The sequence below is a fragment of the Canis aureus genome, chromosome 35 (assembly GCF_053574225.1).
Source record: "Canis aureus isolate CA01 chromosome 35, VMU_Caureus_v.1.0, whole genome shotgun sequence".
Taxonomy (NCBI): domain Eukaryota; kingdom Metazoa; phylum Chordata; class Mammalia; order Carnivora; family Canidae; genus Canis; species Canis aureus.
The window spans coordinates 7,608,940-7,633,457 of record NC_135645.1 but is presented as its reverse complement, the minus strand read 5'-3'; the positions used below and the strand labels follow the sequence as shown (position 1 = coordinate 7,633,457).

Genomic DNA, 24,518 nt, shown 5'->3' with positions numbered 1-24,518 from the left:
CATTTAATTTTCAAAAAGAACTAAATTCTGGCATTTTTTGCTTATATAACTCCAAGCCTTTTTTTTTTTTTTTTTTAAAGGGCCAACTTCTAAAAAACAGGTGGTATCAGAGAAGAGTTAGGATTTTTCCATGAAATTTATGGTTGCTAAGAGACTGCTATATGCAGCCTAGTGAATAAATAACTAGCAGGTAGATACCTAAAGAGATACAGTTTGGAGCCTTTAGAAATGAGCTGTAAGGTAAACTACTATTTGGAAAAGCTTTGTGATTTTTTTCACTATTTACTTTATTTGATATGTAAAATTGTTCTTTTCTCTGCTTGACCAAAAGAGAACAGGGAAGCAGGATTGAAAGCAGGAAATTTGGGAAGGGTTTTTTTTTTGGGTCAAATAGTCTTAAATGAGTTTACAGAGTAATTCAAAGGTTAGAGGGAGATGTGGACAGTCAGGGTGTCAGACAGACCCTGGGTACCAACACAGGCTCAGGACAAGGTAAAATGTGTGAATTGGTTATCTTAAGGGCAAAACCAGGCTTACTTTGGACAGTGATTGATAACAATTAAGAAGGAATATAATTGTATTTAAGAGTTTTAGTCTAAAAAATAAAGAGTTTTAGTCTAAATAGTGAATTCTACATAAATTCAATATTTATATTAATAGTCACTTGATAATTATACTTAGTTATACTTTTATTTTAAAATAATAACTAAGGAGGAAAGCATTCCTGTCTATGTACCTGGATTACCTGGCTGACCACTTTAAAGTCCTGAGCCAAGGCAAAACCAGCTATTTAAGGCAGCCTACTTCAATGACGGATGAAGTACTCAGAGGCATTCATTAAACAGTTTGGCAGTGCTAGACTTGCAAACATCATAACCAACAATGGCCCAGCTTGATTACTTCGTGGCTGGGAGCATAATTACATCCCCACACATAAAAACACCAAACCATTGCCCTGGGACTCAGGTCCCAAGTACAGACAACATAGGCCAGTAAGGCCAGTTGAGCTTTACCTTGTCTTGGAGCAAACACCTTGATTTTTTTTTTTCTTCCTCTAAAAATGAGAACGAGTTTCATGTATTCCCCTTCTAAAATGGGGATAACAATAATACATCCCTCTCCCTCTCCCTCCACCAAAGAGTTGTAAGGATTCAATGAGGTAATACAGTATAGTGTGTGGTAGAGTGTGTGGCACAGAGTAAGCATGTAGCCAACATTAGCTAATGATATTATTAATCCCGTCATCTTCAGACTTTAGAAACCTGCAAATCACATTTTCCTATCCGCCTTCTTTTCTTTTCTTTTTAAAAGATTAATTTATTTGAGAGAGAGAGAGAGTGTGAGTGAGTGGGGGGAAGGGCATAGGGAGAGAATCCTCAAACAGAATCCCCACCAAGTGGGGAGCCCGACTTGGGGGTTGATCCCATGACCCATGAGATCGTGACCTGAGTCGAAACCAAGAGTCAGCGTTCAACCAACTATCTGCACCACCCAGGCACCCTACCTCTCCTGCTTAATCCATTGCCAGTTTCTTTCACTTGTTATTTCAAAATATCTCTGAGTTGTCTCTTACTCTCCGTTCCGGCATGCACGATACAATCATGTTAGGAGCAATGGAAGTAGAATCAGATGTGACAGATGGGAATCCTGGCTCTGCCAATCACAGGTGTGTGACTTTGGGCAAGTCACTTAACTACTCCAGCTTCTTGTCTCATCTGTGTAGATACTATCTTTCATATCCACCCCACAAATTATTGCAAAAATCAAATGAGGTGTGTGGCAAAACTTTTTGCAAGGTGATGCAAAAGTACTAATTTTTAGATTTTTGGTGTAACCTTTAGCTCTCTGTAACACCAGTTTTTTCCTTGTCCTAATATATTTATATATTACTTTCAGACTTAATTTCTTAAAATACTATCCTCATCACTTAGGAAGAGAGCTGCACGTGTACAGATCAATATTACCTTATGTTTCCTGTATCCAAATTTAAAACCTAGCCCTATCCTCTCTACCCTTCATCTCCTCTGTCAATAGGTCTTCAAATCGTAGACTCCCGGGGAATAATCATTACTACTTTGTCTCTTCCCACAAGAAGGGGGATTATGGGGTGAATACTGGCTGCCAAAGCAAGACCAGTGTTAACCAGCAGCTTCACAATGCATTTGTTAAGTAACACTGTAGACAGACCAGTGCTGACACTACTTTAGAAACGGGGTCACTTCTGCCCTGGGACTGGCTCCTCAGTGCGGTCAGAAGCTTGCACATTGGCACAACCACTGGGTGGACTCTTGCAGGACAAATAACTGAGGCTGTTCTTCCCCATGGCTACCCCCAGCATGAGCCATGAATATCTGATGATGATCTCCTTGCCAACCAGCTGCCTGAGTTTCACAGCCACATGTTTGTGTTGTCCAGATCACTGAAGGGTAGGTTTCTTTCTTTATTCTTCTCTTGGGTCCATTTTATTTGAACACCACTTCATAATCTGATCTTCTTCGTGTTATTCAGTACTGCATGCAACCCTGATTTGGAATTTCCCCCCCTCCTGATTTAGTTAGGAGGAACTCAGTTTAGTTGTTTTTGACAAAATATACATTACATAGTCTTCACATCTCAGAAGTTGACGCAAATTCATTTTCTCAATGGACATGTTGTGTACTTATATATGTATATTTTTATATTTTTCATAAAAATTTTTACTTAAAACTTGCGTCGGAGAAAAAAATAAATGGAAGATGATTTACCTATTTTGTTTGACACCTGTGAAGTCACTGAAAGGTGAATCATCTCCTATTCAGCAGATGAATTATGTATGCTTGGGAAATGTCTTTGCTACTTTAATAGGAATTCAACCACCAATGTCACTTATATTTTTCTGTTGAACTAAAAGATGAAATCTATACATGTTGAATATTTTAACCAACCACAAACATATAATTTCCACAAAGCAAGAAGATTTCAATATTATAAACTAAATTATAAATATCCAGTTCCATGGAGATTACCTAGGTTGCATTTGTAGAGTTAAAAGCTTGGACTCAGTTACTAGCACTCAGAAACAAAGTGATTTTTTTTTAAAGGATTATATAGCTATCTCATCTTTTTCTCTTCATTTAGTAATTGGCAATGTAAGATAAAAGCTTTCTTGATTTTCTATTCTCAAGTATGTCTTAATACAAATAGATAAATATCCATCTATATCTACAGAACCTGTATAAACCTGGATTATCATTTCAATAGTCTTTAATGAATTCTGATGCTTATATAACATCTATCAGCTCACAGGTATGATATTTTTTTTAACAATTTACCTTTTTTTTTTTAAAAAAAGATTGTACTTATTTATCTAAGACAGAGAGAAAGAGCACATACAGGGAGAAGGATCACAAGGAGAGGGAGAAGCTCTCCGCTGAGCAGGGAGCCCGATGTGGGGCTCAATTCCAGGACCCTGGAATTATGACCTGAGCTGAAGGCAGATGCTCAACTGACTGAGCCACCCAGGTGCCCCCAGGTATGATGTTTTAAAAGTCTCTATCAAAAAAAAAAGTTTCTATCAAATATCGGTTTCTGAACTTAGAGGTTTATTATACCTGCTTTAGAGGACTGACTTGTCATCCTTATCGTTTCTTCTTAATTCTGGTTAAGAACTGAATTTGGAAACATGACTTGCAAATAGCGTTGAGGGTACTTTTCGTGGCTATTGGAAATTTTCCTAAAATGTCACAGGACCATGGTTTCTAAAATGCTATATGGTGTCATTAAGCTTTAAACATAACTAAAACCCAAGTATGAATGTCTTTCCAAAAATGTTTTTAATAAAGCAGTTAAGATTAAATTGTGCAAGTTAACTGAATTTCTTTTTCAATCCACTGTTTTTGATCCATGCTACAGTGGGATTATATAAATCTACCTCATCTGGAGATATTCCTTTTTTTTTTTTTTAAGATTTTATCTGTTTATTTGATACAGAATGACAGAGCACAAGCAGGGGGAGAGGCAGAGGAAGAGGGAGAAGCAGGCTCCTCGCTGAGCAGGGAGCCCAACGTGGGGTTTGATTCCGGAACCCTGGGATCACAACCCAAGCCAAAGGCAGATGCCTAACTGTCGGAGCCACTCAGGCATCCCCTAGATATGTACAGATTTATTGTAATATGTTCTTGTGTGTTTCAGCAAATGTGATTATTTTACTACTTTGCTTATTTCTAATGTTTTAGATTCAAAATCTAAACCCGATTCAAAATCTAAACCCAATTCAAATTCTACACACCTCAAAGCAATGTTTGTGTGTCTTCTAACCATATATATTCTATCTCTGTATTCTAATGGTGAGAGCAGCTTGACCCTGTTTCTTCCTCACCTGGCTGGGCCGCCATTCTAGACCATCCTAGGAGATTTCATTAGCCTTTCAATCTCCAAAGTTCTAATTCTTTTATCATAATGACTTCACTTTATTTCACTTTTAGATACCCAACTCCAAGGTCACACCTTGGATGTTACCGTGATTCAGAAGGATTCCACTTCAGAAATTTTGAAAAGGAGTATCCCCCTCTCTGATCTCAATGCATTCAAAATTGAACTCTTAGTTTTCTCCCTGGACCTGTTCTTCTCACATTCTTCCCCAGTTCAAACAATGGCAATTCTTTCTTTCTATTTGGTTGGACCAAAAATCTTGAAGTCATCCTTGACTCTTGCTCACCATCCACATCCAATCTGTCATGAAATCCTATTGGCTCTAACCTTGAAATACATCCAGAATTCAATTACTGACCATCCTTGCTGCCACCACCCTGATCAAAGTCTGACTTTTCTCATTTGGATTATTACCATAACCTCCTAACTGGTCTCCCTGCTTCTACTCTGGAGACTTGCAAAGTCTATTTTCAAGACAGCAGTCATAGCAATCCATTAACGGTAAATCAGATCATGTCACTTCTCTGTTCAGAAGTCTGCAGTGCCTTTCCATTTCACTCAGAGGCAAACTCTGTCTTTACCAGAGTGTACAAGGCTTATATATTTGGTCCTTATTATCTTTCTATCTCATATCCTACTTCTTCCCCCTGCCCACTCTACTCCACACAGGCCTCCTTGCTATTCCTTGAAAATATCAAGCACTTGTGCACTTCAAGGCTTCGAAGTGTCAGTTCTCCCTGTCTAGAATATTCTAATTCATATATTTGCATGGCTCATTCCCTCTATCCTTTTATGTCCTTGTTCAAATGTTACCCTCTCAATCAGGGCTACAACCCCATTTAAAATCAGACTCTTTCTCAGTATTCTAAATCCTTCTTATCCTGTTTTAGTCTATCTCCATCCTACCACAACACTTCTTACTTTCTAAGCTATTACATAACCTACGTATTTATTATTGTTTATTGTCTTCTCCTCCCAATTAGAATTGTTCACTATGTATTCCCATCACTAGAACACTACCTAGCATATTGAAAGCACTCAGTAAAGGGGCGCCTGGGTAGTTCAATTGGTTAAGTGTCTGACTTCAGCTTAGGTGATGATCTCAGAGTCTTAAGATCAAGTCCTGCATTGGGCTCTGTCCTCAGCAGGGAGTCTGCTTCTCCCTCTCCCTCTGGTGCCTCTGCCACTCATGCTCTCTCTCTCTCTCAAATAAAATAAATAAACAAAATCTTAAAAAAAAAAAGAAAGTACTCAGTAAATACTTGATGAATGAATGGATAAGCCCCCTACCCTCCAGCCCTCTCATCTGCTCACTTCTAACACACTTGCTCGCTGACAGCCTGCAGACCTCCAGTTCCCCGGCTCTTCAGTTTTCTCACAGTCCATTAGTACCTCTTCCTTTTTGTACCCAGTGTGAAACCTCTGGTTGGTCACCTGAACTTTTCTCTCTCAGCAACAACCACTTCCTTTTCCAAATAAGCTCCTTTGCTGCATCTGCCTGACAAAACTCCCACCAACATTTCAATCCATTGCCTGCCTTTCTATCCAAGCACCTGTGTGTTGGGGGAGATTTTATAACCTTGCAGACTTGCCACCAAAATCAATGACCTCTAACATTACTTAGCAGGGCTCACTGTACCATTCATTCTATGAGGTATGCTTAACATTTTCTTTGTGAGTGACCCACCTCATTGGATTCACAGAAATAAGAGCATACATATCTGTCTGGATGATACCCTTGGTCTAGGTTTGGTGCCCTCCTCTAAGGCTTTATAACACCCCAGGGTATATGTGCATCAGTACAGTTGTCATATTATCAGCTTTTTATGTTTGTCTCCCTAGACAGTTTCTAAAAAGCCAGGCTGTTTCTTATTCATCTGTATCTCAGCTGCTAGTACAGTCTTTGCAAAATGGCAAGTTTTCCATAACCATTTGTTGAATGAATGAATTCTTTAATAGATATGAAAGGCCCATCTTCCTTTCTCTGTCCTCTTTCCTAATCTCATTTTTCCTTGGCAATGCTCTCCTCTGTTAGGCAGAAGGATGAGGCTCTCATCCTTCCAAAAGGGTGCCAAATGGCTCAACAGTAGCAGAGATATCTGATAGAGCAAAGTCCAGAGTTGGTTCAATGTGTGTTAAGACAAAAGGGGTACATTCTGGGTTATGGTAGGAGTTTCAGGAAGCTGCTCTTGGAATGGCTAAGATCTTCCTGGCATTACTAAAAACGAAAGGGCCGAGATATTTTGGGTGCCATGGACTTCCACAGACACTGGGTTTTGACAAATCTCTGCACCCCAAACTGTCACTGAAAAGCCTTGTCATTTAGGTGATCCACTTCTTTGCTTCCCGACTCAGCATGGTGCTGAGGGAGTCTAAAAATAAATGAAAGAAAGAATCCAAACAGGATGCTTGTGAAGATTTTTGCTCACCCATTCTCTTTGTTTCTAGGAAAGTGCAGCGTCTTGGGGATGTGTATATTCATATATGCACACACACATATGTGTTTACTTGTCTCCAATGAAATCAGACCACTTGAAAGATTCCTTTCCATTGGCTGAATCCCTCCTGGAGAATTCCCCCAGGAAATGCTTTTGTCCAATATGTCTCTTACATCATGTGTCGAGGGCTATGGAGGCCCAGTGATATGATGACAGCCCTTGTCAAGCAGCTGATGGATGAGACCTCATCTTCACGACCACACAGACTACAGTCTCAGCTGACATCTGCTCAGAGGTTAACAACATGCATCCTATTCCCTGAATTCAGAAAATCTGCTGATCTTGGATTGATTTGCTGCTTGTAGTGAGGCTAGGACACTTCCTTCTCTTTACATCCTTGCAGCCACTATATTCTGTAGCAAGCTAAAACACTCGGGCCTGCCTCTCGTCCAGGGTGGGCCTGGCCTCTAAATCTGCCTGCTTTCCTGTAGTTATAAGTGCTTGCACAGCTTTGTTTTACATGGAGAGAGCGAGCTCCTACCGCTTTCCTGTCAGTTCAGGCCTGCAGCCGTTGAAGCTAGAGATGAACTAGAAGAACAAAGACATTGTCCCTGCAGGACAGCTAAGTGATTAACAGAGGCTGGACTTGATGACATCTACTTTCCTTTCCAGCTCTCCCCTTCTCAACTTATTACGGAGGCAAGTTTTTTCCATGACTGTTAGCTTATTAATAAGCCCAACTTTGTATCCCTGCCTCTCTACCTTAAGCAGGATGACAGGCTGACCTGGTTATGAGAGATGCTTTAGAATTTACATCTCGATCAATCAATCAATCAGTGGATCCGTCAATCACCAAAACGTGTAGCTACTGAGTGCGAAAGAAAACCTGTTAATGATGCCGCCTCCAAGCTCCTCTTTAGCAGGGGTGACCTCAGTGTTTCCATGTTTTATTAGTTATTATCTTTTTGATGATCTTTCTGTGTCAAACACATGTTAATTCAACAATTCCTAAATATCTGTCTGTTAAAGTATGAAGAACTGGAGCTAGGAAGGCAAATGAGGTACAATTCCTGTCCTCAGCTCATTCGGACACCACATCCCTGGTTTCTGACTTTTTCACTGCAAAGACAATTTGCTTACTCTGTCTTTTCTCCTTTAGAATAGAAGGGCATTTTAATTTAATATTAGCAGTTGTTGGGACCCCTGGGTGGCCCAGCGGTTTAGCGCCGCCTTCAGCCCAGGGTGTGATCCTGGGGTCCCGGGATCGAGTCCCACCCTGGGCTCCCTGCATGGAGCCTGCTTCTCCCTCTACCTTTATCTCTCTCTCTCGTGAATAAATAAATAAAATCTTTAAAAAATATATTAGCAGTTGTTTTCTCAGTATCCAGTGGGCCATTTAATAAAACCTATATATATGAATGTATGCTCATTATAAATATGTGTATGTGACTATGCACATAAATTTCCAGAGAACAAATTTCAGAATACACAGCTCTCCTAGACTATATAAATAGGCAAAGGATCACTTAAACAAATGCATCCTTACAAATATTTATAACCTGAAATATGGAAATTTAGATATAAGGGTAAATACCTATTACTTCATTTTTACCAGCTCACATTTAGGACAGGAATGAAAAGGCATACTGATAGATTAAAGACAAGCTTGTGATCGGGGGGCGGGGGGAACAGCCTGAAAGAGTACCTTTACTAGAAAGGAGCTTGTATGGCTTTAATTAGCAGTACTATGGCCACATTCCACCACGATTTAAAAAAAGATTAGTTTCTAAATATATTTTTGCCATGGCTCATGCAATTGTAGTATATTTTAAATGTGTTTTAAAACGCCAAGGGGGAAAGCGCTAGAAACACTAAAATCCTCTTCTCTCCTATAACCTCAGACCCTAGAGTGTAGGCATGTATTGTAATTTTATGAAGCAGTGATTTCAACTTCCTTTCTCCCCTTAGCTGTGGGGGAAGGCCTTGAGCAGTTCCTAGCCGGAGACTTGTAGCCCTTCCCAAGGGCACAGCAGATGCCCTGATTTTAAGTAGAGCATAAAGCATAAGCACAATTGGCCCCACGAAACATCCAATCACAGAGAGTCTCCTGTAAACCAAAATATTATCTATTGTCTACCAGGTGACATGTAAATTGATGTCTTTGAGGCACAAAATATTTGCCAGCCATGCTGGGAAGGTTTCCTTTCTCTCCTTTTGCTTCTTTCAGGTCCTCAGGATTGTGGCAGGAGAACTTGGGGCCTTGGTGAGTCTGAGAGGAAACATGGGCAGGTATGGCTGCTGGAATCACTCCCTGTTGGGCCAGAATCTGGGAATTCTTGATGCTGGGACTGGGTTGTAATTACCTAGCTTTCTCCATTAGTACCTGCTGTAGGACCCTAAGCCTAGTGGAAACTGTTTGTTATCCTGGATAAATCATTAGAATTAGAAGGCTCTTAGAGGTCTAGTACTTAAAAGAGCTAAAAAGGAAGACTGCTAGCAAGGTGCAACTTGCTTTTTCCCTACCACTCTGCCCCCAGGAATTGCCTAGGATAGGCTTTGAGTCTGAGGGTCATGAGGAATACCACTTAACCCAGTGATTGGGCCCGACTTTCTCATTTTACAAGGAAGGGACCTGCATGGCAGTTTTACAGCCAGATAGGGACTACAATGGGACAGCTAATGCAGATGTCCTGACTCCTGGTTCCCTCCAGTATTCTTTTACTTCCCCCCCTAGGTTACTCTGGCCACCCGGGACCCTGTGTCCATCCTACTGATAATGAATTTTGCCAGGGGCCTTCTTGACCCTGGCTTCTAATGTCCAGCAGTAGCATGTGTGGTAGGCCAAGGGTTTTTACCTGCCTCCTCAACAAGCCCCTTCAAAGGCTCCATTGGCTGGCATTTATCGTCAAGAAGATAGAGAGGAAATCCTGAGTACTCTGCAGTGCCTTCTGCTGGGCTTTGCCTGCCCTTTCCAGTTCTGAGTGCTAGCCTGAACCTTGGACATTGGCAGGGCTCCCTTCATGGCTCCTGACTTTACCTTCTGGCTGGAACCCCAGACAACAGGTTGGGGGAGGTGTTACAATGGGTTTTGGGCTCTTGGTTTCCATCATTGCCTAGAGTCTCCAAGTTTTCGTCCCAGCAGGGCCTGGAAGTGCCTGCCCTAGGCGTGATAGGAGTTGTGTGTTCTGTCCTGTAATCTGATGTGAAAGGAACAACTGTTAGAGAATCTGTGTGTGTTTAAGCAGCTTTTGTGGATTAACGCTGAGGTCATCATGATGTAGTGGGAAAAGCATGGGGTTTGAAATCAGACTGACTAGATTGACTAGCTGTGTCTGGTGGGTGATTTGTCTAACTATGCTGAGGTGGTTTCCTTATCTGAAAATGGGAAAAATAATATTTATCCTCTCCAGTGCCATAAAGGTCAGAGATAACATATCTAAAATAAAAAGTACATAAGAGGCCTGTAATAGAAAGTAACACCTTTATGAGTTTGAAGTACTGAAGGATCCTGAAGTACCTCTGAATCATCAAAAATCACATTGTAGTTAGAATCATTTGAATGTATGTTTTTTCTATATCTTAGAATATTGACAATGATATGGAATGATATTAAAAAGAGTAGCGATATTGATTATATATTTAATATTTGCTAGGCAGTTGCTAAGGGCTCTACACACACTATCTAATGCAATCTTCACAGAATTCTGAGATACACAGCGTCATTACCCCTACTTTTACATAGAGAGATGGGATTCAGTTCAGCAAAGTTCAATAAGGTGATCAAGTCACATGCCTAGTAAGAGACAGGGCTGGGATTTGAAGTAGAGTTTGATTCCAGAGCCTGTCTTCTTTCACCACTGACACATTTAACGTTTTGTAAACATTGTGAAGGAGCAATCCTTATACTCCTTTGTCTGCTTTCCCACTGAGGCCTTTCCAGGAAAGGTTTCCCTTCTCTCTCCCCATGTGGGAAGCTGCTGAGGAGGAAGCTTTCACCTACCTCTCCACCCCAGAACCCACACTCCCCCAGGTGAGGAGGGGTGAGCACCCAAACTGCAGAGAGGCTAACAGGCCTGGGACAAGTTCTTCTACCAACTGGTCTCCTAAGTAGAAATCTCCACTCCTCTCTTCTCCTTCCCCACCTCTCCCAGGCCCCCATTTCACATCATGTCAAGGAGGGCTTTCTAATTAGGCTTTCACCACAATCCCTGTGCTTTCTTTTCCTCAAAAAACTTTTAATTTTGAAATTATCTGAGACTAATAAGAAGTTGCAAAACAGCTTGACCCTTAACCCAGCTTCCTCCAAAGACAACATCTTACATAACTAGATTACATTATCAAAACCAGGAAATTGACAGTGGTGCAATGCTCTGAGCTAAAGTATAGACTCTTTTTGAATTTCACCAGTTTTTACATGTGTTCTGTGTGTGTGTATATGTGCGTAGTTCTATGAATTTATCATATATACAGATTAATGCAACTACCACCATAATCAGAGTACTGAACTGTTTCATGTGCAAACAAAACTACCATCAAACTATCCCTTTATAGTCATACCCTTCCCCCATCTATAACCTCTGGCAACCTATCATCTGTTCTTTATCACTACAAATTTATCTCTTGAGCATATAATATAAATAGAATCATACAGTGTGTAACCTCCTGAGATTGACTTCTTTTATTGAGCATAATACCTTTGAGATTCATCCAAGTTGTAGCAATGTATTAATAGCTTGATCCCTTTTATTGTTGGGTAGTGTTCCATTGTATGGATGCACCACAGCTTATCCATTCACCCATTAAAGGATGTTTGGGTTGTTTCTATTTTTTGATTATTAAAAATAAAACTGCTATAAACATTTGGTTTTGTGTTTTCAGTTTTCTAGGAGTAAACAGGAGTATTATTTCTGAATTACACAGTGAGCACATGTCTGATTTTATACAAATCTGCCAAACTGTTTTCCAAAGAACAGTACCATTTACTAGGTAAATACCTAGTTGCTGGGTCATAGGTTAGCTTTACTTTTTAGTTTCTTGAGGAACTCCATGCTGTTTTCCAGAGTGGCTGTACCAGCTTGCATTCCCATGAACCGTGTAAGAGGGTTTCCCTTTCTCTACATCCTTGCGAACATTTGTTGCTTCCTGACTTGTTAATTTTAGTCATTCTGACTGGTGTAAGGTGGTATCTCATTATGGTTTTGATTTGTATTTTCTTGATGCCAACTGATGTTGTAGTCTCTGAATTCTTATCAAGCATCTCCTATGTGCCAGACGCTATAGCAGGTGATAGGAAATACACAATACATTGTATTTGATTTGGAGGACTCAATTTGTAGCAGAGGAAATGGAGAACTGTATGGGTAAATATGATTATGAAGCAATGCAGTAAGTAATATAGGTATATATAAAGTGCTATGGGCATTGATAAAGGAACTGCCTTAGAACAGTGATTCTTAGATTTCAAATTGGTTAAGAATCACCTGAAGAGTTTGTTAAAATACAAATCTGGCCATCATCCCCTAGGGTTTCAGATTCACTAGGGTCTAGGGTAGGGCCCCAAGAATTTGTATTTTTAACAAGTTCCCAGAGATACTGATGCTCCAGGACCCACAGTTTGATGGATAAGAGTTTGTCTTAAAGGATAAATATAAGTTTGTGAGGTGAAAAATGAGAAGAGTCATGAAACAAGGAAGAGCATAAACAAAGTCATGGTGATAAAAGTAGTGGTGTTCTCAAGAAACAGTTACTATCTTGTATAATGAAAGCACAACTTACTTTAAAGGGGATAAGCAGAAATTGTAGATTAGGGCCAGACTACAAAAGATCATAAATGCTTATCTAAGGAGTTGTATATGCAGTAGAAGTCTATGTTTGAAAACAGGTCTATGTTTGTGGAAAAAATGCTGGCAAGAGAGCAGTAGCTCAATTGGAAATGGGCTAGATCAGCTAGGGGGCTACCACAATAACCCAGATGGAAAGTAGATCAGGGCTACACTTGGGCATTGGAGATGGGCAACAGAAGACAAACAGATATTTGAGAAGTTAACATCTAAGAATTGGTGACTAACTGAATGTATGGGAGACCAAGGAAGCTAGAATGAGGAGTGGATGGATGGTAATGTTCTTAACTGAGATAGGAACTACACAGTGGTAGAGCAAGATTAATGGTGAAGTTTGAGTCTGGTTTTTGGTCACTGAATTTGAATTGACTAAGGAACATCCATCTGAAAATATCAACTGTAAAGTTAGCAAATGGGATTTGAAAGAGGCAGGGTTTGGGTATATATTGCAAGAAGGGTTAAGGCCAGGGGAGGGATATAGCTTAAAAGTGAATGAAGACTGGAACTCAGGGTGATAGCAATATTAAATGGGTAGATGGAGTGCAGGAGCCAGTGGAAGCAGCTAAGGAGGAAGCAGAGGGTAAGTCAGGACATTCGTGTATGGTAAAGTTAAGGAAAGAAGCTTTCAGAAAGGAGGAACAGAGGAGATGGTTAAGTGTTATATGGCTTGAGACTTACTAGGATGACGTCTAAAAAGAGATCAGTTAGTTTAATGACCTCAGCAAAGGTCATTTCAGTAAAATCAAGGCAATGAATGGGAGGTGAGAAAGTGGAGGTGGCTAGTAAAAGGCCACTCTTTTTTTTTTTTTAAAGGCCACTCTTTTAAGAGGCTTGGTGGTAAGAGGAGGGAGAGGCATGACCAAGGGAAAACTTTCTTCTAGAGGACTTCAAAAATCTCAAGAGGAACATCAACAGTTTCCAGCAAGTAGTCAGTATTCATTTGTTGACCTAACTTGAAATATGCAAAACACAGAGAACTATTTGAGCAACTTCTGATCCATTTACTGGGAACAATTTCAGTATGGTAATCACTCTAGTATCTTTCTCAATAAATTCAGGGGCACATAATTAGTTTAGTCTTATTGTCTTTTGGTCTCTGACCACTCCCTGTGGCCTATATTAGCAGCAAAAGATTCCACTGTTATTCTAGCTTCTTCTTTTTAATCCATTTAAATAATCCTCTTATGTATTTTGGACTCTCTTCAAAGGTGCTTCTCAAAGTCCTTTTTCCTATTTCATACCTAACCTGACAAACTCTGTGGGCTCCCTGCTTTCCTCTGGGGAGCATTCTACATTCTTTGAGAGATGTCATTTTCCCTCCACGGTGACTGTCACATTTTTAAGTGCTTGGATTTTTTTTTTCTTTTTTCTTTTCAGTTACTCTTTCCCTATACTTCCAATAAAGTCTCTTAAAATAGGCTTCAATCTCCTTCTGACTTTCAAAAGCCTAAATTTCAATTTTCTCCTAGTTAATACTTACATTTTGTCATAGTTTCCTTTTGAACATTGAATAGTTGAGATAAATTTTCTGGGCTTATGGATTTAATTGTGTTATGATTAGTCACATTTATTGGCTTACCAATGGTTACCTCATAAGATCTACTTCCAGACAGTAGGCAAGAACCACAGCCAGGACATTTTTGGTGTCCTTGGTTTAAAACTTCCTATTATAGGAAAATTCCTATTTTAAAAAATCCTTATTAAAAAGTTCACCTCTGCCTCTTGACCTGATTAGGCTTTCTACAATTCACATTTAGTTCAATTCCTAAAAACTGACATAATTTCTAAGCCTTTAACATTTCTATATTGGTATCATCAAGTTGGTTATCTAGTCTATAACACTGATTGCCAAACATTAGAATCACCTAGAAAGAATTTTTTTTTAAACACTGGTATTCCACCCACAGATATTTTGATTTAACTGATCTAGAGTGAAACATGGGCATTAGGATTTTTTAAAGCTCCTGAGGAGATTCTAATGTGAGCCAACTTTGAGAAATCACTGGTTTAAGTATATTCCTAAGATAAATAATCTAAGTTTAAAAATTGTCAAAGGATTTGAATAAATATTTCTCCAAAGAAGATATTCAAATGGCCAATAAGTAATGAAAAGATGCTCAACATTATTAGTCATCAGGGAAATGCAAACCAAAACCACAAGGATCTGAGTAAAATCAAAACCATAAAACCCCTTTATATCCATTAGGATGGTGATAATGAAAAAGACAGATAATATTAAGTGTTGGCAATGATGTGGAGAGATTGAAACTCTCATACATTGTTGGTGAGACTGTAAAAAGAACTATCACTTTGGAAAGCAGTTCAGCACTTATGTAAATATATTATAACCCAACAATTCCACCTCTAGGTATAAAGGATAACATGTACACACAAAAACTGGTACATTAATTTTCATAGTAGCATACTATTCATAATGACCAAAAAGTGGAAACAACCAAATATCTACGAAATCATGAATGAAAAAACAAAATATGGAATATCCATTTAACAGAACATTATTCAACCATAAAAATGAATGAAGTACTGTCTCTATGGATGAACCTTGTCTTGTAATCATTATGCTAAGATGATGCTAAGGGACAGAAGCCAGGCACCAAGGGCCACATGTTGTATAATTCCAATTATATGTATTGTTGAGATTAGACAAATCTATAAAGGCAGAAAATAGAGCAGTAGTTGCCAGAGGCTTGCAGGGAAGAAGGAAAGAGGGGAGAGACTGCTAATGGGTATGAGGTTTCTTTTTTGGAATAAGAATGGTCTGGAATTAGTGATGATTGCCCAATCTTGTAAATATACTAAAAACTACTGAATTATATACTTTAAAAATGTGAACCTCATGGTATGTGAACTGTATCTCAAAAGAAAAAGAGAACAAGTATATCCCTATTATTACCTAATAATAATTCTTACCCATAGAGATTTGAGTAAGATTCCCTTTGCCATAACATTTCTACTGTACTATTGTTTGTTGTAAGTCTTACACAAAACTAGGCCACCTCCTACCCTTTCTTCTGAGAATCTAAAGTTCAGGGTAAAGTCTCATATTGTACCATAATAAATTATCTGGCTTGGTCATATGAGGAATGTAAATAAATTCTAGAGAAGGAAAGCTGGAATGGCAGTCTTTACTGAATGAAAACAGACCATTCTGCAGCCTGGAAAGGGGAAGGTCAATGGGGATGTGAACAAAACCTACTAAATCACAGATCCGAGGTAAGATAGAATGAAATCTCAGACTACTTGAAAGAGAGGATATCAAAGATTCAGATATGCAAATCTGGGACATGAAAAATAAAAGCAACAAATCACAAAACAGGCAGTGACTTAAGAATGATCATTATCCTCTAAGAGATGGTGTAAGCAATACAAAATTTTTTTTTTTTAAGATTTTATTTATTTATTCATGAGAGACACCGAGAGAGAGGCAGAGAAAGAAGCAGAGAGAGGAAGCAGACTCCATGCAGGGAGCCCGACGTGGGACTCAATCCTGGGACTCCAGGCCGTCCCTACAAAATGGTTTTAAAGAAATAGCTCTATAATAGATTATTTGCCTAAAATGAGTTATTACTAATAGGTGTTTTTGTTCTTTTCCTTTAAAATAAAAAAAGGTTAATTGTGGTAAAATACAAATTTCATATAATAACATAAAAATTATCATCTTAGCCATTTTTAAGTATACAGTTCATTAGTATTAAGTATATTCACATTGTTATGCAATCTCCAGAACTTTTTCATTTTGCAAAAGAGAAACTCTATACTCATTAAACCATAATTAACTGAACTTTAACTGAAACTCTGTACCCAATAAAAAAAAAAAAAATTCCCCATTTCTCCCTTTCTCTAGCCCCTGGCAACCACCATTCTATTTTCTGTTTCTTTGAGTTTGACTATGCTAGATACCTAATATAAGTGGATTCGTGCAGTATTTGTCTTTTGTGATTGACTGATTTCACTTAGTATAATGTCCTCAAGGTTCATCCAAGTTGCAGCATGTGTTGGAATTTCCTTCCTTTTTAAGGCTGAATAATATTCCATTGTATGTATACAGCACATTCTATTTATCCACTCAATTGTTGACAAACACTTGGTTTACTCATTTCTCTTTTTCTGAGAGGTGGGCCCAATCATTAAGACTGACGTCTAAAGGATCAACCTGTCTTAATAAAGCACTTAGTATCACTGTCAGAAACAGAAAGACCACCAGAAATGGGGCTCAAAAGGTGGCTGAAAAGATTATGCCAGACAAGTCTGAATTCAGGAGTCTAGGCAGACTTATAAGATTAAGACACATAAATTAGATGCTAAGAGCATCAACGTAAAGAAAGTACTAGTGATTTAGGGACTGAATATGCAAGGATGTCTAAAACCTGGAATCATTCTGAGGAAGAGTCAACAAAGGAGTAAATTGTGAGAGAGAATCCAGCAGGGTCAGAGAGTGCAGAAAATAAGCAGAAGTCCCAGGAGTGAGGGGTTGGTATCAGAAAGGCTAAGGTACATGTCTAAGGTGGAGGTTTCAGATTCTGGCAGGTAGTGGGCCCACCAAAAAGGAACAGACTGCCAATAGGCACTGGCTGCTTCTCCTAAACCTCTCACCTGGAGCATGCAGACCCGACCAGGTAGAGAGAAGAGGGTAAAATGAAAATAGATACACCAGGCCCTGGAAATTTATACTGGATTTTAGAGGTAATTCCCAGTGTCCAAAAGGCTGTGGCTACTTTGATTTCCATCCCAGCTAGTGTCAATATCGTCAGGGGTTAGATTTGGTGAGGCTGCAGGGATATCTATGTACTGGGGATGCTTGGGGTCTAGAGAGTGTTAATTATGTTCTGAAGGTTGTAGTGGGGCCTGCTATAAAATGAATTTAGTACTAATTTAGAACACTTATTTTCATGTGCCTGGAGTCAAAGTATGCCCAGATTCTGCGAGTGGTACTAAACTAATAGTTGGGAGTTAAGGGAGAGTCCTGGTTGCAAAAAGAAGAGGATAGAGGTTAGAAGATAGTTTTTTGCAATTGTAGGATACTAGTCTGATGTGAAATTTCTCAGGATGGGAAATAATTGATCAGTTGTTACATAAACAATATTACCAGTTTGTTTCTTTTTCTCTTTTTCTTCTTCTTTTAAAGAGTTTAGAGTATATAGACAGATGTATAGGAAAAAAGATGTTTCTAGAAAACTATATTCACAGATAAGCTTCTCTAATTTGCCAGTTCTTCTGTGCTGAGGCATGTTTGCTAGCAAACAAATACACTAATAAATCTATCAGGGGCAGAAAGGCAGTGGGGGACAGCTGCAGCCACAGCATCCAGGAGTGACAGTGATTAATTCCTACATCTGCTCAGTCGGATAGAAACAAAGGTCAGTGTGCATAGATTAGCATCCTGAGTACCACCTCCTCCCAACACCCAACACAGAAACACGAAAGAATAGCATCTTTCACCACCGAAATGGCAAAATTCAAAATGCCTGAGAGATGTTTGCCATCTGACACCCCCTTTCCAAAAAGCAAGCTTTTTAGTGGGATGGAGATAGACTAGGCATAGAATAGGATAAAAAAGTGATTAATGTCATATAACTGTCTAATCTTGTTAGCATCCAAACTACGCAAAATTTCAATGCTCAGCTACATTTACAAAAGCAAAAGAAAACAAAACTTAAAAACAAATCTTGATGCAGTAATACAGTCAAAGTAAGAAAGGCTATCACAGTGAAGCAGTTGAACACATGTGGACATTTGATTTTACGTAAATAAGGTATTTGGAAGTTGATTCTGTCCTCATGTTCAAAGTCCCCTGAAGACATTACCACTTCCTATCCATGATTCTTTCAATTACAGAACCCTGACAGGCTGAGGGTTTTTGCTTTTGGGCTATGATGAATGCTGATGTACAAGTTTTTGTGTGGACATACATTTTCATTTTCTTGAGCATATACTCAAACATCTAATTACTGGATAATATGGTAACTCTGCATTTAACATTTGGAGGAACTGCTAAATTATTTTCCACAGCAGCTGTACCATTTTATATTCCCACCAGCAGTATATGAGGTTCCAATTTCTCCACATCCTTGCAAACACTTGTTTTTCTCTGTCTTTTTAAATTCTAGACATGTTAGGGGGGTATAAAGTGGTATCTTAATTTTGTTTTGATTTGTATTTCTCTCATGGCTAATGATGTCATACATCTTTTCATGTGCCTATTGGCCCTTTACAGATCTTCTTTGGAGAAATGATTATTCAGATTCTTTGCTCATTTTAAAATTGAGTTGTCTTTTTTATTATTGAGTTGTAAGCATTCTTTATGTATTCTAGATATAAGTCCCTTGTCAGATATATGATTTGAAAATATTTTCTCCCATTCTGTGAGTTCCTTTAATTTTCTCAATTGGTGTTTTGAAGCACAAATTTTGCGTTGGGTTTCACCAAAAAAGGAAAAAAGTTGGCTCTGTATTGCAGTTATATTGAATCCATATATCAATGTGGGGAGAAATGATATATATCTTTACAATATTAAATCTTCTAATCTGTAAACATAATGTATCTTTTATTTATTTGGAACCTCTTTAACTTCTCTCAAAAATGTTTTATGATTTCCTATGTAGAGATACTGCATATTTTTTCCTAGTATTAGTAGGGTTCAGTCAGAGAACAGAACCAGTTGGAGATACAGGGATTTGTCACAGGCAATTAATTGGCTTACGCCATTTTGAGGGCTGGTTAAGTTGTCTTAAATTCCACTTTTTAGCCATTTGTGTTCTAGAATTAAGGCACTCAAGGAACATGACTTTATCTAAGGGAATGCTATAGGTACTTCTTTCAAATGTTAAAGATCTATTCTCAAAGTAGCCAGTTTTCCTCTTAAATGTAAGTCAGGTCATGTCATTCATCAGTTCCAAACCCTACAGTGGCTCCCCATAATACTTGGAGTACTGCCATGGTCATTACATTGACCTATAAGGCCTTACATGATCTTCCCCCTTTCCCTTAACTCTCTGTCCTCATCTTTTTCTACTTTCTGCCTCATTTACTCAGTTCCAGCCCCATTAGTCCTCATTCCTTCCTCATGGACCTTGAGTATTCTGTTCTTTCTGCCATTCTGGAATGCCATTCCAGAAAATCATTCTGGAATGGTTTTCACTTCATGACTTGTTTGTTTCTTTCGTTTTTTTTTTTTTTTTGTTAAGATTTTATTTATTTATTTATGAGAGACACAGAGAGAGAGGCAGAAACATAGGCAGAGGGAGAAGTAGGCTCCCCATGGGGAACCTGCTGTGGGACTTGATCCCAGGACCCTGGGATCACACCCTGAGAGGAAGGCAGATGCTCAGCTACTGAGCCACCCAGGTGTCCCCATGACTTGTTTTTTATGCTTTTTGATATTACCTTCTCAGTGAGTTCTTCCCTGACCAAACTCCAAAATAGCAGCCAGCACTCTGATATTCCCATTCACTTTCCCTGTTTTACTTTTCTTTCCTGCACTTATCACTAAAATTCCATATATTTGACAGTTGATTTTGTTTATTGCCTGGTCACCTCTGTAGGAAAGCAAGGTCCATAAGGGAAGAGATTTTCTGGCTACTTTGCTCTTTGATGCAATCTCAACACCAAGAACAGTACCCGACAGACTGTTGACTAATTCAATAAATATTTGTTAAAATAAGAGGCACATTTTTAAGAACTTAATTATGAGAAGGCCTTCTAAAAATACATCACTCTCTGGCCAATAGGGTATCAAAAGCAAACAGATTTTAATGGTATGATAAGACTGAAAGGATAATTTAGAGTAAAAGGCCACAGACAGGAGCAATGGGAAACTGAGGCTCTGGATGTCATTTCTTGGGCTCCTGCAGGGAACAACCACTATGAGGGAGAGAAAAGAACAATGGAAAGCAATTGCTTACCTATGGCACAATTTTATATAAAATTGCTACCATATTAAAGTTAAAGGATGAAAACATCCATCTTCTAAGAAATTACCTTTATTGTCATAGTCTATATTCTAGTTCACTTAATTTGTTTATTCAGGAAACATGGAGTATAGTCTAGGCACAATGGAGATACAGAGATTAATAAGACGTGGTCCTAAACTCAAGGAGCTCATTATCTAAGCTAAGGGAGACAGTGCTTTCTTCTTTCCAATCCAGTGAGCTGTGATGGGTCAATGACATGCTTAACTGTAAGAGTGGGTATGCAAAGGGGTATGTATCAATTTCATCTAGCGGTCATAGTGATTTAGGCCTGACTATAGGATGGATAAACAGCATCAGAGGACTGTGTAAAAAACAGTCCTATCCATTAAGATTGATGCTGCCTCATTAACTTCTTGCTGAGGACCCCTATTCCATCTCCCAGCCAGTACCCAAGAAAACCCCATCTGGGTTCCTAATCCTAGATCTATCTTGTCACCTTATTTCTGCTTCTCACCTCTTTTCCAGCACCATTCCTGAATGCCAGTGGCTTTTGGCCTCATGATATACCACTTTTGGCTCTATGCTCAATCCTTTGATGATGGATAGGAGGTTTTTTTTGTTTTTGTTTTTGTTTTCCCAACTATAAACCTTAGCTTTCTTTTTGGGTAAGTTCTTGAAAGATCTGCTTCTGTCACTGCCTCAATTCAGTCCCAGGCTCTGCAACCCTATCCCTAAATCAGCTATACGAGTGGTTTTTATCCTGACTGGATCTTTTTTCTTGGCCAATAACCATCAAACTAAAGATTACAGAGAAGATACCAAAAATCTTTGTAGAGCACAATATGAGTGCAAACTTCCTCATATCCAACAAGATGCCAACTGCTGTCCTTTCTTCCCCATCACCTTTCTTTCAGCTCCAATTACTCAAACCACAAAAAGGAGAGACTTGAAACAATCAATACGGAAAGAGCATAGCTATCCCAGCATCAAGTCATTATTTTTTGAAAAGCTATTTTTAAAAAATAGAATGTATTTTTTTGATTTACTCATATTTTTCCACCCGGGTGATGCATCTGAAGCTCCCAGGAATACTTAAATTACATTTTATACAAAATCCTGAGCACAGTAGGTGTGCAGCTCAGCAAATATTTACTGAGGTAACCTCTCTCCCCAAAGATCAGGCTTGTTATGACTCACTGTAAAAATAGGGAATTCCTCAGGTTCAGGTTCCTCTCCTTTAATGACAGCTCCCTATGTATTCATGCCTCCATTAAGGGCCCTGCATCGTCCTCATGGGACTTGGGGGCATAGAACCAGCACAAATGCAACATGAAGCTCTGACTACTGCTTTTGCCATGAATAATAAAGTATTTTGTCACAAAGCCTGAGTCTCACGTCTTTTGCTAGCATCTACAAGACAGTAATGGGTTAACTTGTTAACCTGCAAGTACAGCAAAATCTCATCCCCGGACATTTCTTATTACTCAAATTTCTTGATTTCCCAGTCAGTAAAATCCAAGATACTGGGGGTTATTGTACAAATGCCACTTTCAATTCTGAGAAATAACAATATGTATATAAGAACTAACATCTATATTCATTATCACAAGGACAGTGAGATAAGCTCTTGGAATAAAAGTCTAATTGAACAAGTTTAGTTTCATATAGAACTTATGACATTGCTCTTATTTTATAAATTACATAAGAAGTACTAGGAGAGCCTTTGGGCCTGAAATATCTACTTCCTCCAAGCTAAGTGATTATTAAACTGTAAGGGGAATCTAGAAAAAAAATGCATTCTCCCATAATCGTCATTAATATCTAGTACAGTTATCAGATAGATTTTAGATCACTTAGCAGGGCCCTTTGAAGAAGGACACGAGATATAGTATACTTTTTTTTCCTTCATGAGAACCTTCTCAGAAAAATAAGAATGTTTGTAGACTACATTTTGAAATAGCTTTATTGAATATAACTGCCACACAATAAACTGTGCATAATTAATGTACATGATTTGGTAAGTTTTGATATATGTAAATATCTATGAAACACCACAATCAAGGTAATGAACATATCCATCACCTCCAAAAGTTTCCACACATCCCTTGGTAATCCCTCCTTCCTGCCACTCCCCCATCTTCAGGCAACCATTTATTTGATTTCTGTCACTACAGATTAGTTAATAACAGATTAGTTTAATTTTCTAGAATTTTGTATAATTGGAATTCTATGCTATGCAACTTTTTCTGCCTGGCTTCTTTTACTCAGCATAATTACTTTGAGATTCATCCATGATGTACCAAGTATCAATAATTCATTCTTTTTCATGCTGAGTAGTATTTTATTATATGGATATACCTAATTTGTTTATCCATTCACCTGTTGATGGATAGTTCTTCCATTTCCAATCTTTGGCTATTAAAATAAAGCTGATATGAACATTGATGTACAAATCTTTGTACAGACACATAGTTTTATTTTTTCTTGAGTAAAAGCCAAAGGGCAGAATGGTTGGATCATAGGGTAGGGTGTGTGTTGAACTTTTAAAGAAACTGCCAGACTGTTTTCTAAAGTGGTTGTACCATATTGCAGTCCCACCAGCAATGTATACCAATACTTGGCTTAGTCAGTTTTTAAAAACTGTAGCCATTGTAATAGCGTATAGTGGCATTTAATTGTAGTTTACATTTGCATCTCAGGGGTGCCTGGGTAGCTCAGTCTGTTAAGCACCTGCCTTTGGCTCAGGTCATGATCTTGGGGTTCTGGGATTGAGCCCCATGTCCATCCAGCTCTCTGCTCTGCAGGGAGTCTGCTTCTCCCTCTCCCTCTGCCCCACTCCTCTGCTCATGTTCTTTCTCTCTGTCAAATAAATAAAATCTTTAAAATAATTTGCATTTCCCTAATGACTAATGATGTTGAACCTCTTTTCATATGCTCATTTGCCATCCATACGTATGTATTCTGTTGAAGTGTCTCTTCAAATCTTTCTCTTTTTAAAAATTGGATAGTTTTATTACTGAATTCTCAATATACTTTATGTATTCTGGATATAAGTTCTTTATCAGATACATAATTTGCAAATATTTTCTTCTAGTCTCTCTTCATTTTCTCAATATTTTCTTTCTTTTTAAGATTTATTTTTATTTATTTATGATAGACATGGAGAGAGAGAGAGAGGCAGAGACACAGGCAGAGGGAGAAGCAGGCTCCATGCTGGGAGCCCGACGCGGGACTCGATCCCGGGACTCCAGGATTGCGCCCTGGGCCAAAGGCAGGCGCGAAACCGCCGAGCCACCCAGGGATCCCCATTTTCTCAATATTTTCTTTAGAAGAGGTTTTAAATTTTTATTAAGTCCAATTTATCACTCTTTTCTTTTATGGTTTGTGCTCTTAGTGTTATGTCTAAGATATCTTATTCCAAGGTCACAACATTTTCCTTATAGATTCTTTGAGAAATTTTAGTTTTAGCTTTCTCAGATCTATGATCCATTTTGAGTTAATTTCTGAAAGTGGTGTAAGATGTAGATCAAAGTTCATATTTGCATGTGGATATCCATTTGTGCCACACTATTTGTTTAAAAGATTGTCCCTTCTCCGCTGACCTCCTTTTGCACATTTGTTGAAAAGCAGCTTCCCTTATACAAGTAGGTTTATTTATTTATTATTTTTAAAGATTTTATTTATTTATTCATGAGAGACACAAAGAGAGAGGCAGAGACATAGGCAAAGGGAGAAGCAGGCTCCCTGCGAGGAAGCTGATGCAGGATTTGATCCCAGGACCCTGGGATCATGACCTCAGCTAAAGGCAGACACTCAACCACTGAGCCACCCAGGCACCACAGGTAGGTTTATTTCTGAATGCTATTCTGTTCTGTTGATATATATGTCTATTTCCTTTT

The 24,518-nt window shown here is 38.6% G+C and overlaps 1 protein-coding gene across 3 annotated transcripts in view; it reads right to left on the bottom strand.

The window, feature by feature from the left end:
* The window catches only part of GPR156 (G protein-coupled receptor 156), an 83,286-nt gene that overhangs the window by 21,929 nt on the left and 36,839 nt on the right, over positions 1 to 24,518 (bottom strand). The window lies entirely within an intron of this gene.